Raw genomic sequence first — 19,715 nt, 5'->3', positions numbered from 1 at the left:
TGAGGGTATTTTTGAGCCATCAGTGAAGATTTGAAGAGCATTGGGCCACTCTCTTTGAGTATATTCCACAAAGTAAGACTGAACTGTGGTTAGAGGAAGTAAGTCTGTTGTAAAAAGATGTATTGGAACAGAAAACAATAAGTAGGAGTACGGAATCTCAAAAGCAAGGCAAGACTTGTGGGGTGTTGACGATGGAAGTATGGGGCGTAGAAACTGAAGACTGTTCAGAAGGCATATATTTTTCATCCATTTTCGGTGTCCGTGTTCTCTCATAACTGTTTCTAAATCATCCAGACTGCTGCAGATTGGTGGTTCATTGTTGTACATCCTGGATAATACAAATTTGTCTGCTAAATATTGTCGACGTACAGCAAGAGGAGGTTCGACGCACTCTAGTAACAACGCATTTGTTGGGGTCGAAGCCATTGCTCCGATGCAGGTTCTGACACAGCTATATTGTATTCTGTCCAGCTTGCGCAAAGCGATTTTGCTTCCGTTATGATAAAACATACTCCCATAATCCATTTTGGATCGGATCAAACCGCGATATAGGAGAAGGAGAACACAGGGATCAGCCCCCCACCATGTTCGGGTGAGAGCACGAAGAATATTCATAGATCTTTCCAGTTTTGGTGTAAGCTCAGATATATGTGGCGACCATGTCAGTCGAGTGTCATATGTGAGACCTAAAAACCTTGCCTGAGGTTTGACTCTGATGTTGTATGGACCCAAGTTCAAGGTTAAGGGTAGGACTCTCAGGTATTTTCGCGTAAATATCACTACTTGAGACTTGGAAGGCGATAGGGATAAATTATTTTCAAGAAGCCAATGGTCTAATTGATATACAGCTAAAGCCATGTGGGCTTCTGCAGTCTGGGGAGAGCTTGCACTAGTATATACACACACATCGTCAGCATATTGTAATATTTTAATCCTGGGTGAAAATATGGTCTCTAGATCACTGGTGTAAATGGTGTAGAGCAGGGGACTAAGCACAGCACCTTGAGGCAGACCTTGTGAGACTTTCCGTGGGCCAAGTAGTTTGTCATGATAACGCACATATATCCATCTGGTGTGTAGAAGATTGTAAATGCCCTTGATGAGCGGATGAGGAAGGCCGAGATCCATCAATTTAGATAATAATCTTGAGATATCAACATTGTCGTATGCAGCAGAAATATCCAGAAAAAGGGCAAGCATATAACTGTTCGAAGCAAATGTCTTATATATGTCCGTAGTGAGCAGTGCATGACTATCATAGGTACTTCTTCCTTTTCGAAAACCATTCTGAGTTCGTGGTAGAAGATTGTGAAATTCTAGCCACCATTCGAGTCGAAGTTTAATCATACGCTCGAGGGTTTTCAGTATACATGAAGACAAGGCGATAGGACGGTAAGCGTTCGGATCCTCAGGTTCTTTTCCGAATTTGAAGATGGGTATCACAATCTGTGTTAGCCAGGATAATGGAAATTCTCCTTGAGACCATATTTCGTTTATGATCCGAAGCAGCCACTGTAGAGCATGGATTGATAAATGGGCCAGCATCGGGTAACAAATATTATCAAAACCTGGTGCAGTACTGGAGGACTGTTTTATTGCATTTTGCAGCTCAGCCAATGTGAAGGGAGAGCATAAAAAATGAGTACTCGGGTTCGTGTTAAACTGAAGGGGTTGAGAATCAACAAACGGTGGAGCTATTTTGTCAAAGAATCCCTCTATACAGGCCGGTGAGATCGTATGGGATCGTGGACTATGATATTTGTGGCGGAAGGCTTTGATTTTGTTCCAGACGTCGGAGATGTTGGCATTCCTATCTAATGATGCACAGAATTCCTTCCAGCTGTGTCTTTTCCTTTCTTTCAAGAATCTCCTTACTTGAGCTGTAGTGTGCAGACATTGCTGGTACCTCTCAAAAGTGGGTTGTTCCCGGTATTGCCGAAGCGCTGTCCGTCGTCGTGCAACAGCTCGAGAGCAGTCTGGGGTCCACCAGACAGCTGGTTTTCCCTTGTGTATAGATCCAACTTTCTTCAGGGGAATCGACTCGGATGCAGCTTTCTCCATAGCGGAGATATAGAGGTTGTAGCTGACACCACTAGGATTTTGCAGTGGAAGGCGTAATATCTCTTCATCCATATTGGCTGTAAATACTGGCCAATTTGCTTTAGAGCAGTTCCATTTTCCTGTTGACACTTTCTGCTGATGAGGTGGAGGAGAAGTCTCTATTGTGATCAAAATGGGAAAGTGGTTGGAACCCCCAGAATCAGTAAGGACGGACCAGTTGGTGGACAAGGATAAAGAGGGGTTGGCAATCGTGAGGTCAACTGCCGATTTCTGCCGATTCGGTGAAGGAACCAATGTAGGGGAATGATCATTCAGGATGACTAAATTATAATGTTCGACCATATTGACTATATCATTGCCGTAGCGATCGGTGGTTGGACAACCCCATGCTGTGGAGTGAGCGTTGAAGTCTCCACAGATGATCTGTGGGGGAGGAAGTTGCGACATGATTTCTTGCCAAATATCCAAGGTGACTGCTGTTCTCGGTGGGCAATATCCAGATGCTATCGTAAGAGTTCTACTAGCTGCAATCAGTTGAAATGGCGATGGTACACTACGTTGGATAGTTAGCTGTCTGTAAGATAATGTCGTGTGTACCAGAATAGCAACGCCACCATATCCATCATCACGGTCTTCCCTTAAAATGGTATAGTTGCGAAAATGTATATATCTTTGAGGTTTGAACCATGTTTCTGACAGGACAACAACGTGAGGGTTTATATTGTGAAGTGTATTATCTAGACTCTCTTTGTTTGAAATAGCCGATCGTGCATTCCATTGAAGAATTTTAAATGCCATTAAGAGCTTGGAAAATCTGTCGCAGAATATACTTGATCGCCATGGGTTGTAGAGAGTCAGATGGTTGAGACGAAAATAGTTGGATCAGTAAAGTAAGTAGCCATGTCCCAGATAGTGCGATTATGGATGCATTTTGGCTTTGAATCTCACGCTGTAGAACACCTCTGTTCGAGATCACCGACCGGCCGTTCCACTGTAAGATTTTAAAGGCCATTTTCAGAGGCGAAAATATTGGTAATCATGTCGCGGATTGTTGTTGGATGAATGTTGCTGGATGCTGAAGATTGGAGCTGACCTACGATGAGCATAATAATATTGAATATATGCTCAATGAGTTGTTCGTTGTTTTGAGCAGGATTTGATGTTACGCGATGGGGTTGGGGAGGGTAGGGATTGTGAGTAATCGGAGTAACAGGTAAATGTGGAGGAATATAGGCCAGTTGAGAAATTGGTGGGAAATGCGGTTTGAAAGGTTGTACCGGACGTCTTAACGAGTTTACAGGAACTGAAATTTTACGCTGAGAGGCGAGTGGATGGTCGAGTTGTTGGTTAAATGTTGAATGGGGAGAGATCTGTTGTGTGATATTCCATGGGGTATCTTCCTTCATTGGTGGCTCTGCTGTAACACTTGGTGTCAGGGGCTCATGTTGTTTTGGAAAGTTTCTTGCTGTTGACATGTTAGAGGTTGCAGAAATATTAGGTAGCGGGGGAAATTCCACCTGATTTTGATAATTAACTGGTGGGCGTGCCGCTGAGTCCGCGTACGCTCTGTTGTTATAAATATCAAGCGCAGCCACTTGAGAGATATTGTTAAATGCCATAAGTTCCCGAACAGAAATCCACTTTTTATATTCTATGCAGTTTTTATCAGTGGAGAGATGAGCTCCTTTGCAGTGAACACAACAGGGAGTAATTAAATCTGAACACTGACTAATATCGTGAGGCCCTGAGCAACGGCTACAGCGTTGAGCACTTCGGCATTGCAGGCTAGAGTGATTGAATCTGAGGCATCGTTCACATAATCGCACAGACATCACAAATGGTTGCACTGGGCACCTAGTTCCGAGTAAGTGGATATATGCTGGCAGTTGTTGTGCCCGAAAAGTTAACAGATAAACTGGGATAGGCCTTCTCTCCCCGCGAATAACCTTACTGAAGCGCTTTACACGAACAACTGGTAACGGGGTTTGTATCTCCCGTAATATTTCATCTTCACTAAGTGAGGGGTCGACATTTTTAATTAAACCTTGTCTTTGAATAACACTAGACGGAATGTAAGCTTCTAGTTTTTGTTTACGAAAAAATTCTGTTTCCACTAGTTGATTCGCCACTGCTCCTGAAGTGGTTTCAACTCGAAGTCTGTTTCGCCCTATGGGTTTTATGTCCAGGATGTTTTGACGGCTAACGACCTGCTCGTTAAATAAAAGCCTACCAAGCGCCATTGGATGGAGACTACCTACGTCTTTGTTTACACTTTCAACGATAACAACGAAAGGGCCATGATCATTGGGATTGTATCTATTTTCGCTACTATTGCGATATATAACTCTTTGATTAGTGTTGGGCTGATTTACAGATGAGGATAAAGTATTTATTTCTCCCACATCTGCACCATTAGAACTATTCGTGGTATGAGTTGAACCGGAACTGTTTGTGACATCAAGGATCATGTCAGACTCCTCAGTAGGACGGGGTTCACTTCCACTAGGACGCATTTTTTTGCACTGGGGATTGAATTCACTTAAAAATTCAGAGTCAGAATTACCTGATTTGTTTGCTGGTTGTGCTGATGCAATGGATACTGGTACCTGACCTCTTTGAAGTAATGCGGCAGATGCTCCTTGCATCTCTGTTGAGTAGGTGTTGACAGGTTGTTGAGTCGACAGAAGTTGATGTGGATTCGGAGGAATTTTAGCATTTAAAGTAAAGTCTGGAATCATCGATGGAGAGTTGCTGTAGCATGCTTGTAAGGCAGCGTTAATTACGTGACCCGTGTCAGGAGGATCGTTCATGATGCACTCACATAAACACACACAAAAGGAATTTTCAAGCTGCTGTTATTCTATTTACTGCAGTTGAGATGATAGTAATTCCTCAAATTCGCGTAACTTCTACTTTCCCGTGAAAATGGATTAATATTCTTCAAGCTTTCTATTATTTCGTTTGCAGAAAATGAAACTTCCCTCTTCTACAACTCCAAGGAACGGACGAGGAAATTAGACAGAAGTACATGGATATGATTAGTGAAGAGTTCCAAACAGTGAACAGTAAGCAGGTTCAGGATATAGAAAGATAATGGGTGGCATACAGGGATGTTGTAGTAGAAACAGCAAGGGCATGCCTAGGAACAACTGTGTGTAGATATATTGCACCCGCCCCCTCCCTAAATGGCACCGGCATGGAATCTACAGGGTCGCACATGGGTCAAGAAGTATGAAATAAATAGGCGCTGAACTAAAGTAAACTTAAAGGCGTACAGGGGAGGAGAAGCGGGGCATACATAACTAAAATGCGAACACATTCGAATTAAAATATTTGACTCACAAACCGGTTTATTCAACCTTAATGGTGATGGGAAATGGTGCATTAAATAACACTAATGAATTACATTAAAATTTATAAATGTTTGTTGTGGGTTTGTTATGTGAACATCTGTTCGTTAGGCTTGATAGAAATGAGTACGTTTATCGCGAAGCGGTTTATCGTGACACGTAGCGAATGGAAATTTTATCATAACACTGAGGCTATATTATCACTAACACATAAAACTAACATGCACCCTACAACACGTCTGAGCAATCCCTATTCTAACGAAGACCTAGATTTCCCAATGAAATAACGTAAAAGAAAAAAATACACACATATGATACAACACCTGGGTTCGAACCGACCCTCGCTATTATAGACATCGCCAAGCTTATGGACAGAACCACCACTGGCCTTATGTACAACCACACATGACATAAAGAACACATAAATGATACATGATATGCAACAAAATACGTAAAAGGCACTTTGATCTTTCTTCTGACGCTGTAGGCCTCCAATGCCTACGTTGAGCATCGAACTGACAACCTCTTGCGATGAAGGCAGGGTCCTGTAATCCCTATCTGTATTATACTCGAACAATTAACAATGATTCATTGGCAAACATTATCATTATCGGCCGGGTCGCTTGTTAATTATTACACTGCTCTGCCGTGTTAGGTAAATCACATTATTTTGCCGTTCAAAGAAGCCAACTTCTCTTTAACAGCAATGTCCCTCCTTCCTCAGCTGATGGGACATCCCAAACAAAAAAAGAAAGGAAACACAACTGGAGCAAGGTCAGACGAAATGCTCCCCATTCCACACGCGGTCGACAACCCACCTTTAACAGGGGTAACACTTCCTTTTCAAAAGGAAACAGTAACACTTCACTCGGAAGTACGCCTACAATAAACTGCGGTCTCAAAAGACTCGCGCAAATCACCTTGAATTCAACACATATTTACCCAACAGTATCACGTCACTTTCACAACGCGACTCCGGTATTACAATGGTAATCTTTGCCCGATTATTATTATTATTATTATTATTATTATTATTATTATTATTATTATTATTATTATTATTATTATTATTATTATTATTATTATTATTCCTGCCATCCTACATGGCTTACCCGCTACATTACTTATACATGGTCATCGTGCGGAATCTATTCAGTAATTACAATACACTTAAGTACTCGCGCGGCAATTAACATCTGATTACTGACTGCTAATTAATCGATGGTCAGCACATGGCTACTTTATCGTCACACGGCAATACATTCATTAATTAATTCATATGCACACGGATTGATATTTGACACACGCATTATGATGACTTCCTGGTAAATTTAATCACATAATCAATTTAATCTTATCACTTCCTATCTAAGTATTTCAAAGGGTGGAGTTCTTGGCTGTCAGTTCGACCGCTGAGCCTCGTAGTTACGTGCCTTACGCACTGTAGTACTTACCGTTTTACTTGCCATACACTTATCAAATTAATGATTACTCTAATAACTACTCTCACTGCACTCTCCTAAACTAATTACTCCTGGTCTTCTGACGCAAATAATCAAACAAAATCTCCCAAGAAAGAAATAATTGAATAAATCTCCATCCCATGAAAAGCTAAAGTATTATATTCCTTACATTATTTACAATCAATTACTCAGACCTGTCGCCGGTTTCCTAAACTAAGAATTAATAACTACGCGCCCATCCGGCGCTCTATTTTAACAGGACTAGATCTTTAATTTCTTATAGCGTCAGTTTACAATAAACATTCCCATCCCCGCTATGCATGCCAGATATTGGGACTTTGTACTCATCTCTATCACATGATGACACCTTCGTCAGCTCAGGAGGTCCATCCTGAGCTTACTCCTCCTCCATGGGCACCGTAGTGATTACTTTCATTTCCATTCCATCTTGAAGTTGAAGATCCATTGTTCGATGCTGGTGGAGCCGCTGGTAATTAATCCTGTACACACACAACTTCACTGTTTAATTCACACTCGGGTTAACAGCGTTCAATATGAACGCCCGGTCACGATCTCGTAAGCGACTACGTAAGATTATTATACTATAGTAATGATAATAATATTATTCTACACATCACGGTTTCCTAAAAAGTTAACACTGGCGTCACAGTAATCAAAACTACACACTGTTTATGCTAATTGTATTATTTCACTTAAAATGGGAGTTAACTTCACTTGAACAAAGAACTAACGAGGGCTTAACCGAGCATAGCTTCGCCGTCGATGAGCCGCTAACCCCGAATGACGCTTGTCCCTTACTGCAGTAGTTTTTACAAGGGAGCGATACCCCTTCCACTAATTTGCGTAGCGCCTATTCCCGGCGTACTCGAGGTATAATAGTACGGTTAATCGGTGACCAGTATTTAGTTGATGCGATTGAGACATAGCCAGTCAATTATCCTTCGGTGAATCTCCTTAAATTAATTAAAATCTCTCCTGCTTCCCCCACCCTGCGTGGTGAACTCCCTTTCTCGAGGAGGTGTCGTGAGAATAAACAGATGGCCCAGTACTTTTCCACGCAGAAACCACACAGCATTCTTTCTTCTTCAGAAAATTATCAAGGAAGAGGACATTAAACACTCTAAATAAATGTCCCAGCGACATTTATCCCTTTTAAATCGGGAGACGACCCCATAATTCGAGTTTCATTAATTTTCTAGATCGTAGGTAATTAAGTTGGCTAGTCCGAGTCCAAGATGGCTCCTATATTTCGTTTCGAAAAAGTTGGTTTCCCCTCATTCTGTGAGTCTTGAGGAGGGATGACTTCTCTCGAGTTTCATAACCCCTCCCGGGTCTAAGTTGGCTTGGCTTCATCTGCGGGCCCCCGCCACACAAAGGACAATACTGCGCAATAAGTTGCAGACAAAGAGATCTCGCAGAATAATATTTAAAAGACACAATTTATCTATCTCAATGGTATGAATATTAATTAGTTTCGGTATTACCTCTATTAATGATATGAATATTAATCAGTTTCAGCATTGTTTCCCTTAAATAGCATTGCGTGCGTAATTACTAAGATCAATATCAACCAAAAGTCCTTGGATCATGCCCCTTTCGGGTTCAATATATATGTATATATTGTGCCCTTTTCAAGGCATGTGCGGCGCTACACCTCTTGCTCGACAGTTGCTCCGGCTGCTCCTATAAATAAAGACACGTAGACTCCATCTCCTGGTCGTGGTATCGTCCCTCAGCTTTCCTCGAGTTGGTCGGGCCACAAAAAATGAGGGGTGAGGAAGTAAAAATGTCGGCGGGTCAACAAACTACAAATAACGGTACCCAAAAGACTGAATTGAATTTAAATGAACAAAGATTTATTAACAAAATTGGCAAAAGGAAAGCAAAACAGAAATTTAAAATGAATCGAAATAAAATGGAATGAAAATAATGAAAGTAACTGAAAGTAACAAAACTCAATTATATTAAAATCAAAATCTATCTTTTATAAACTTGACTGAAGGTCACAAATTGAAATAACAATCATCACCATCGAACTAATGACTCCAATGTCCGTTGACACTCAAATAAAACGAACCAATAGTCCGCCAAGACTTGCCATACACAGAAAATATCCCATGACTGAAAATTCAGCTAAATGGGATTTAAATAACTTATTAATTAATTAATTAATTAATCAAATACTCTCAAATAAAAAAATGGGTATTTTAAATTTATGATTACAACTCCTAATTTACTTGCCAATTTCTCACTGTAATATCAATGTTTTGTGAACACAATAAGTGGAAAAGACAAGAAAATCCATGAACACTTCACGATCTGCAGAATTATATCTCGTTAATCTTCATATCACTTTGCCACAACAACAACAAAAATTGACTGGTGCCTAACCCAAGAAAAATTATCAAAAACACAAATATTTATTCTGAACACATCAATTCTTATGTCATATGTTTACTTCCTGTGATAGTTCTGGACATTCTAAATAAATAAATTAGGCCAAATGCCTCAGTTATTACGCTTATCAAATGAAATCGCCTCTTCACAAATTTAATTTACTTTACACTGCCACTGTCTACACTTGTACTGAGAAATAACCCAACTGTGTTGTTCTACCGTTAATGGAGGCAGATTTCATCTTAGTTAGATAATTTCCGGCGTTTATTACATAACCTTTTACCAGAGGTCGATTCATTTGCATAATTACTTGGTAGTGGTGGTGTCCAATTTCAGTTGTTTGTTACGTTGCCTTCATGTCTGCGTAAGGAACTTGCTTCATTTGATTCTGACGATGAACAACACGTGGTGCCATTAACTTAATACTTAAAATTAGTATTTACACAAATATACACAGTACTGGAGGAACAAACGCTCCAAACAAGAGAAGAAAAAAACAAATACTACATAACCTAAATGTTCCTACATTTAAATCAAACAAATACTAATCAGATTCACGTACCTTCGGACTCTACAGTACAAACACGTCATATAAAAATATCAAAAGGAAAGGAAAAGAAAAATAACAAAATTCTCAAAAATAACGTGATCACTGCCTATCAAAATTAACCAAAAAACACGGGAATTTTATAATGCAAAACATCGCGATCAAAAATAAACTTCAGCCACAACTGTGTTGAATTTGGCGGCAATCCCAAATCATAAGACGTAAATGTCTGAAACCGATATTCTCGAATTTGAATAAATGGGAAAAACGCGTCATCAAAATCACAAATTAACTTTTAAAATTATGCATTGCAAGCTTGCTCCGTTTCATAGCTCCACTCGGCCTATTACTTGAATATCTCCGAGTGGTATGTCCTCCCTGGAAAAATATTCGCGTACTTAAAACTTCCGCCTATAATTATCACATGTAGTGTCGTATATTTAACTCTATCATTCAAATTGATTATCCTTCAATTCCCATATTTATCTCATTATTCTCAACGTATTTATTTAATTACTCTCTACGTATTTATCTCATTACTCTCAACGTAACACTTATCGCATTTGTCTAACAAAGCCCTGCTCATTTATCACGCAGGCTCAATAACTTCACTAATTCCTCGTGTCGTTCTCATATTCAAAAAATACGACATTATTATACGACATGGTCCACAAAATTCTATTTTCCATTTCACCATTGTTATCATCGGAGACATTACTGCATTTTTATACTCGGTTACTTCGATCTTTCATTTCATATTCACTAGCTGCCATGAATTTCAGAGCAGGCATGCAACGATTCCTACTTCTAAAATTGAACATCATAAACAAGATTGCCTGCCACACTCAACTGTCGAAACTCGAAACTGCGTACCCACGAAGAAAAATAAAAATCGTGATCAAACAACTTAAACCACAAAACAAAAGAAAGAAAATCCAAGACTGTATGTCAAACTGTGATCACATAAGATAAAAATAACTCAATACGCGGTAAAAATTCCATCAGCATGGAATTAAAAATAACTCCGTAACATCCACAAAAATCAAAATATTATTATTATGATTATACTTGTTACCATTTATTATTATTATTATTATTATTATTATTATTATTATAATAATTATTTTATTATTATATCATCATTCTGATTAGTATTATAACGAGACGTGAAAATACCTTGTGCAAGACACCTACTGTAAAGTAAAAATTATTTTTATACGTTAATCACACAAAACTCCTGTCCAAAATGACTCCAACAAAATTAACGAGAAACTCAAAAGAAATATGATTATTATATAATGATTATTATGATTTTACTGACACCCTGACGTTTAGATCCCGAATCGTTAGATGTAATTGCCGTGGTCTCACTCCTCTACAAAAATCAGCTCCCTTGGGTACGTGAATTTTTATATATACAAGGATACCTGATATCACTAACCTAAAATTGACCACGAATTATTCATGTCATCCTCATTTACATATCACATAAATACAACATGCTCTTTATCTTTTATGTGCCGGCAGGTGGGTTGCATCCTCGCCAGCCTCCCTCACATGGTTTTACTCCATCTTGATCATCTTGATCATCCGGGCTGTCAGCGGAGAGATGGCGTGGAATGACATTAGTAGACGAATAAGTTTGAATGGCGTTTATAAAAGTAGGAAAGATCACAATATGAAGATAAAGTTGGAATTCAAGAGGACAAACTGGGGCAAATATTCATTTATAGGAAGGGGAGTTAGGGATTGGAATAACTTACCAAGAGAGATGTTCAATAAATTTCAAATTTCTTTGAAATCATTTAGGAAAAGGCTAGGAAAACAACAAATAGGGAATCTGCCACCTGGGCGACTGCCCTAAATGCAGATCAGTATTGATTGATTGATTGATTGATTGAATGATTGATCTTGGTGGGAATATATAACACTTCGCACACACGATTCGGATCCATATGACTTTACGTAGCACTCGTAAAATTTTTCCGAAGGACACGCACAATCTTGACTTTAACACTTAAATATAATTTACAGAGTATACACGGAATTAGCATCCACTGAGTTGGCGTTCATTTTCAGGAACAAGTCACCTGGCTCGTTGATGCTTCCCACTAGGTCTGCAAAGCTAGCCCCTTTCGTTGTTTGAACAAGGGATTAAAATGTTATTCACCTCTCTTGGAAATAGAAAGTATACCTCTACGACTTCTCCCGTTACATTCCACTGGTAAACAAAAGTCTCCCCCTCTACAATAGCACCAGTAGTGCTTGGTTTGAATGTCACAAATGAAATAGTAAATTTTATCCAATGTGCAAATTTAATTGCAAAGTTTTCAGATCAGTCACAGAGTATGGTATGATATTGTCCTACAGAATGTAATGCCTTCTTCGCTCAGTTACTAGTGGGTGAGTTATGTGAGCTAGAAACTGTTGCGAAACTAAATGTTCAGAAATGTCCCATAGTTCAGTCAGTGTTCTCCGTGCGGCTTACCACGTTAAGTGTTCATTATAAAACATTCTAGGAAATAAAATCCTCAACATTTTGACTGTATAAATTTGAGTCAACATTTTCTATGACCTGATCTCCTAATGTTATCATAGTTCTCCTAAATGTTCGTCAGCTGATTTAACTCATGAATCTCACTAAGCGATGATTAAAATATGAGTAGCCGGTTCATATACCATCACCCTGCGCTGCACTTGAAGACTTGACTGTAGACTCGGAAATTGCAACTAAGACTGAGAGATTGGCAAGTGTCGCCACAAATTTTGTAAATTTTAGAAGCTCCGCCTCCCACGTAGTTCCACTGGAGGGTTGTGGCGTAGTGATACGACACCTTGGATTAAATTTTTAATTGCCCGTAGACTTAATATTCAGTAATTGGATTCTGACGATCTCTAAATTTGGTGCGATTCATCTGCGGCACTCCGCTATCCGAAATGATCGTTGAATTATTTATAAATTGAAATGCGTCATAGGGCCTATTTACTTTCGCACCCTGGCATTTTCCCGCCATGACAGTCATCGTCTTGGATGAAACCATTCTTCCACACACTACTGATAACTTATTATTTATACAATAATTAATCACATATTCCAATAAATAAATTACCACATATTATTTCCAGATTAGGACACGATATTTTGCTACTTCTCTCGTCACCAAATCACGAAATACTGGATAAATATTCCCGCTGGAACAAGGCAGTTGAATTTAGGAATTTTTGATTGGCTAAAATCTTGCCGCTCGCCTTGGCGTGGGTGAAACCATTTTCTGTCAAGGGGTGACAGGTATTCGTTCTGTCTTCGTCGCACAATTTAGGTGCGCCGCATTCCTTTCTGCCGTTTCATGTGAGAAAACTGTAGTAAGTTCCTTACTTTGCGGTATCGTAAACATTTATTGGAGAAAGCTTTTAGCCACCCTATTTCCTGTACGTGATTTTAAGGAGTTTCTGGGGATATTATTTTCCTCTTGTGAGGTCTCAGCTTGGAACATTGTGAAACTGCTGACTCTTCCTTGCTATTTGCAGTATTCACATGTATGATTTTTAATAATTTAATTAATGCCTTCCTTTAGGCTAATCGGCTTATGGGTGCAATATTTATTTATTTATTTATTTATTTCGCACTACAGGCTGTGTAATCCCAATTACAGTGGCAAATGTTTACATGTGTTTTTTTGCTTCGACTTAATCTAATAATCTAAAAGCGAACATCTTGGTGGAATGATGAAGTGAGAGAAGCTTGTAAATGTAAAAAAGAAATTCTTATCAGAAATGGCTCCAAACAAGGGCTGATGCAGGTGAAAGAAACAGAGCGAATCAAATAGTTGTTGAATCCACAAAGAAGTCGTGGGAGGGTTTCGGTTATAACCTGGAAAGGATAGGTCAAAGAGAAGGAAAAATCCTTTCTGGACAGTTATAAATAAAGGGAGGGAAAAAGGAAACGATCAGTGTTTTGGGTAATTCAAGTGAACTCATAATAGATCCCAGGGAATCAACGGACAGCTGGAGGGAATATTTTGAAAATAATCTCAACGTAAAACGAAATCTTCCTGGTTCAGTCGTGAACAACCGAGCTCATGAGGAGGAGGGAAATGACGTTGATGAACCTACGCTTGAGGAAGTGGAAAGAATGGTAAATAAACTCCATAGTCACAAAGGAACAGGAATAGATTAAATTAGACCTGAAATTGTGAAATATATTGGGAAGGCAGGGATAAAATTGCTTCATAGAGTAATAAGATTAGCATGGAGTATTGGTAAGGTACCTTCAGATTGGACAAAAGCAGTAATTGCACCTATCTATAAGCAAGAGAACAGAAAGGATTACAAAACTATCGAGGTATCTCATTGGTTAGTATGCCAAGCAAAGAATTCACTACTAGCATTTTGGTTTAGAGGACGTTGGATGAAAACCAGTGTGGTTTCAGATCACAGAGGGGCTGTAAGGATCAGACTTTCAGTATGCGGCAGGTAATTGAAAAATGCTACGAGAAGACTAGACAGTTATGTTTATGTTTCGTAGATCTAGAGAGCATATGATAGGGTACCGAGGGAAAAGATGTTCGCCATACTGGAAGACTATGGGATTAAGAGTAGATTATTAAAATCAATCAAAGCCAATTGACAATTGGGCTGCATTGAGAATTGATGGTAGAATGAGTTCTTGGTTCAGGGTACATATAGGGGTTAGACAAGGCTGTAATCTTTCACCTTTGTTGTTCATAGTTTACATGAATGATCTGTTGAGAGGTATAAAGCGTAGTGAGAAATTCAGTTAAGTGGAAATGTAGTAAGCAGTCTGGATTATGCTGACGACTTGGTCTTAATGGCAGATTGTGCCGAAAGCCTGCAGTCTATTATGTTGGAACTTGAAAATAGGTGCAATGAGTATGGTATGAAAATTAGCCTTTCGAAGACTAAACAGATATCAGTTGGTAAGCAATCCAAGAGAATTGAATGTCAGATTGGTGATACAAAGCTGTAACAGGTATATAATTTCCAGTATTTAGGATGTGTGTTCTCCCAGGATGGTCATATAGTAAGTGAGATTGAATCAACATATAGTAAAGCTCGCAGCTGCGATCAACAGTGTTCTGTAAGAAGGAAGTCAGCTCCCAGACGAAACTATCTCTACATCAGTCTGTTTTCAAACCAACTTTGCTTTACGGGAGTGAAAGCTGGTTGGACTCAGGATATCTTATTAATAAGTTAGAAGTATCAGACATGAAAGTGGCCAGAATGATTGCTGGTAAAACAGGTGGGAACAATGGCAGGAGGGTACTCGGAATGAGGAGGTAAAGGCTAATTTAGGAATGAACTCGATGGATGAATCTGTACGCATAAACCGGCTTCGGTGGTGGGGTCATGTGAGGCGAATGGAGGAGGATAGGTTACCTAGGATAATAATGGATTCTGCTATGGAGGGTAAGAGAAGTGGAGGTAGACCAAGACGACGATGGTTAGACTCTCTTTGTACCGATTTAAAGATAAGAGGTATAGAATTAAATGAGGCCACAACACTAGTTGCAAATCGAGGATTGTGGCTACGTTTAGTAAATTCACAGAGGCTTGCAGACAGAACGCTGAAAGGCATAACAGTCTATAATAATAATGATAATGTATGTATGTACTAAAAAGAGCTTTGGCAAATCCGTCCGGCCGTTCTACTGGACCGATGTCCGACTCGTTGGCTGAATGGTTAGCGTACTGGCCTTCGGTTCAGAGGGTCCCGGGTTCGATTCCAGGCCGGGTCGGGGATTTTAACCTTAATTGGTTAATTCCAATGGCACGGGGGCTGGGTGAATGTGTTGTCTTCATCATCATTTCATCCTCATCACGACGCGCAGGTCGGCTACGGGTGTGAAATGGAAAGACCTGCACCTGGCGAGCCGAACCCGTCCTGGGATATCCCAGCACTAAAAGCCATACGACATTTACTGGACCGATTAGCTTCATTTTTGTATTATTCTCTCTGGAATTACCTACCTGTGAATCATGAGACATTGATAGGTCTCTAAGTTCAGCCAACTTTGAGTAATCATAAAATAAAATCATAAATGACCACTCCAATAATAACTGCAGGCGAGGGCTGACCCTAACCCGCAATACATGCTGTATTTAGCAGGTTGCTAAGCGACTGTCACTTTGATTAATATTGTGATGTGTGTGATTTTCATCCTTAATGTCATCGCATGCAGCCATGTTTGATTACTACCTGTCAAGGCAGACTTCCTCTGATCACGGAAGAATACTATTCTCTGCTAAATATTCCGATTCTCTAACCTTTCCCAGCTTCCAAATATGTTCAACAGATGGCAGAGTGTACCTAATAACTTACATGCTGCTAAGAGGAAAGAGTCTACGTACAAACAGACCCGATCATGACATACGGCTTAGACATTACCTGGGAACACCAATCGAAGGATAACCTAGATATACTAGAAACAGTGGTCATATATCTTGAAAACGTTCTCTGCTTGGCAAAAACCCTCCTTCGAGACTAATCTATGAGCTCAGAACATAACGGTTCTGTATAGTACCATTGCAGGTACCATTGCCTTCTACAACACAATAGCAAGCCTTTACACCAAGAACTGCAGGGCAGTATGACGTCAGAATGGACGAATTCAGACCACGAACTGCGCCATACCATAAAGCGCTTCTTATTAAATGTTCATAAAACAATCGGAAAGGGCAGGCGGATATCTGACCAATTTATAACGTATGCTGAGGAGCAGTGCGGGTCCTCTAGTCACTTTTGAAAAATGATTAGTAGCCTATTCCAAAATTGTAAAGAAAATTAAGTAAAAGGTAAATATAAAAAAGAAGTATTTTGTGAAGCAACGTACTGTATGCGTAAAACAAACGACACTGTGCGTTGCCACTGTCGTTCATTACATATTAAAGGCTAAGCCTTGTCGACGCAGCCACAGATGTCTATCGAGCCAGTCTTTTCAACTCAGCGCAAGTCTTGCAGTTCATCCTGAGAAGCAGGTTCTTGAAATAAGACACTGCGGATCGTCCTCTTCCTCTTTTTCTGGCAATTCTTCCATCAGTGATGTTACAAAGGAACTCCTCATGCCACAGAATGTGACCAATTCATTTTATTTTCCGTTTTCCAATTTCAGTTATCAGACTCCGTTTCTCTCCTATGTCTCTCAGGACTTCGGCATTGCTCTTTATTTCAGTACAACTTATCCTCTGCATTCTTGTCCAGATCCACATTTCAATTGCCTCTAGTCTTTTATTTTCCTTCTATCCTAATGCCCATCTTTCGCAACCATACTGAAACACGCTCCATACAAAGGTTTTTGCAAAGGCCTTCCGAGTTTGAATATCTATATGTTTGTTCGCCAAGAGATTGTTTTTTAAATCTTGAAAAGCTGTCTTTACCATTGCTTTCCTTTCCTTTACTTCTGATATGCTGCGATTATCACTCGTGATTAGGGTTCCGAGGTAGCAGAACTGTTTCACTTGTTCAATTTTAACAGGGCCAATTTTGATGTGTTTCGTAGGTGTTTTCTTGGATTTATATGTTGTCATGGTTTTTTATTTCGCTTGCATTAATTTTGGGGTTTCATTTCAATAAAGTTTCTGCTAGTATGTTGATTAATCTCTGCATACTTCTGCTTGTTTCTGCTACTATGGCAATGCCACCAGCAAATATTTGATGATGATGATGATGATGATAATGCTTGTTGTTTAAAGGGGCCTGACATCTTTCAGTACGTACTTGTTTACTATTCATTTTGAACCCAGCTGTTTTCTCTTTCGTGACTTAGATGGCTTCTTCGATGAATATCGTCGCTGCCGGGACAAAACCTCCTATGTGAAATATTTTAGCTTAGAATTTTGGCCGGTAAGGTTCTGTCTGCTAAGGTGCAATATTGTGTGCATATTGTCAAGGCATTCTCACTCTTCATAATGTATGTGCTGTGGGTCAGTATATCCCCAACAATATTATCACGTAGGAGGTTTCGTCCCGACAACGACGATATGTTGAACAGATAAGGAGAGTGTGGACATCGCTGCATGACTCCTCTTCTTATTTTGGCAATTTTCTTTATCCCATTCTTGGTATTGTATGTGTTCAAAATGTGTATTATCAGGTGTCACACATTGTTTGAAACGGTTCTGAAGATTGTTGAACGTGTTGATTAAAAATGGTTGCTGTAATGACACAAATATGGTGTTATTTTCTCACGTAATTCGGGAATATTTGTAGGTGGGTCATCTGCTTTGAAATCTGATTCTTTGAACGTGTCCCATTTGTAGGCATCGTTTTGGAACAGAGTGGCTTCCACGTGGTGAGGGCTGGAGCTCCATCTTGCTGCATCCAATGTCGTTGGAGGGGTAAGTTTCTGGCGCGACATAAACGGTTCAAATCCCGCACGAATTATGTAATATTGAAATATCTCTAGACTATCTGGTCACAGTAGCTAGACTATCTGGTCACAGTAGCGGCGATTGAGAATTAGAAGTTGAAGGAGAGAGGAGTGCAGGGAGACCAAGAAGGTATAGACAATAAAACTGAAATATAAGCTAATGGTAAGTTCTTGACGCTCTATGAGCGAATTTCGACAGAGACATAAAGATTGACATTTTAGGAACTTAACTGTGTTAAAAATATACTTTTTATTCAATAGTTTACAGTAAACCTTTACCAAAGAAACAATTATACGTGTATTGCGATTTAACAGACGTACGGCTTTTTTTTAATAATAAAAAGCCTTTTAGAGTCTGACTACACACTAAGTAAGATACAGACACTAGATATAACGACGCAGACACATTAACTGACTGAGATTGCCAGACTGACGAATGCGCACGGCATGCGGGTGAATCACATGTGATTGTCCATGTTTTGGCCAAAATATACCCCTGTCTTCCTTCTTCACCCGCCTTTGCTGGCAGGACCTAGTGTCTTCTGGTATAGGCTAGAGCAATTACTTTCACAGATCTGTCTCTGTCTTATCCTTGGCTTTGACAATTTGAAAGTGACTGAGGTATGAGCAATTCTAGTGATGCAAATCCTTAGTCCCTGTTATGAATGGTGTGAAAATGTTGCTTATAGGGTCCGTTGGTGTATGAATTTCAGTGGGCTTGGCAGACTGATATGTAATAGTAACTCTGGCTCGGTGAGGAAAGCAACGGGAAACTACCTCACTCCTCATTTCCCTAGTACGCCTCTTCAGTGATGCCTAGGCTATGTATGACAGCTGATGGCAGAGCTGTTGAGGATCCCACCAGCGGCAACGCTGATGGACTGAACATCCATACATTCCTTCTTCACAGCATACGCTAGAAGTACGATTACTATCTGATGCTAGAAACCTGAGCGAAGCCCTGCGTTTGGAGGGAAAACATGGGAAGGAAGGTAGTGGAGAGGTTAACTACTTCTGAACTATTGGGAGTGAAATGAAGCCTTGTTACACTAACGTAATAACCAAGAGGCGATTTGAATACTTCGGTAGCAACTAGCGAAGTGAAGCTTTTTTTTTTGCTATTGGCTTTACGTCGCACCGACACAGGTAGGTCTTACGGTGACGATGGGTGGCCTTAATTAAGGTACAGCCCCAGAATTTGCCTGGTGTGAAAATGGGAAACCACGGAAAACCATCTTCAGGGCTGCCGACAGTGGGGTTCGAACCCACTATCTCCCGAATACTGGATACTGGCCGCACTTAAGAGACTGCAGCTATCGAGCTCGGTCGCAGTGGACTCTCCTACATTATGTCATGCTGTAGGATTTGGACTTGTCCGCATACAAAACTCATTTAATGCCCATCAAATCCCGCACGAATTACGTAATATTGAAATCTCTCTAGACTATCTGGTCACAGTAGCGACGATTGAGAATTAGAAGTTGAAGGA

Source organism: Anabrus simplex, chromosome 4 (assembly GCF_040414725.1).
Source record: "Anabrus simplex isolate iqAnaSimp1 chromosome 4, ASM4041472v1, whole genome shotgun sequence".
Lineage (NCBI taxonomy): Eukaryota > Metazoa > Arthropoda > Insecta > Orthoptera > Tettigoniidae > Anabrus > Anabrus simplex.
The sequence above is the reverse complement of the archived record's forward strand: the minus strand, read 5'-3'. Positions refer to the sequence as shown.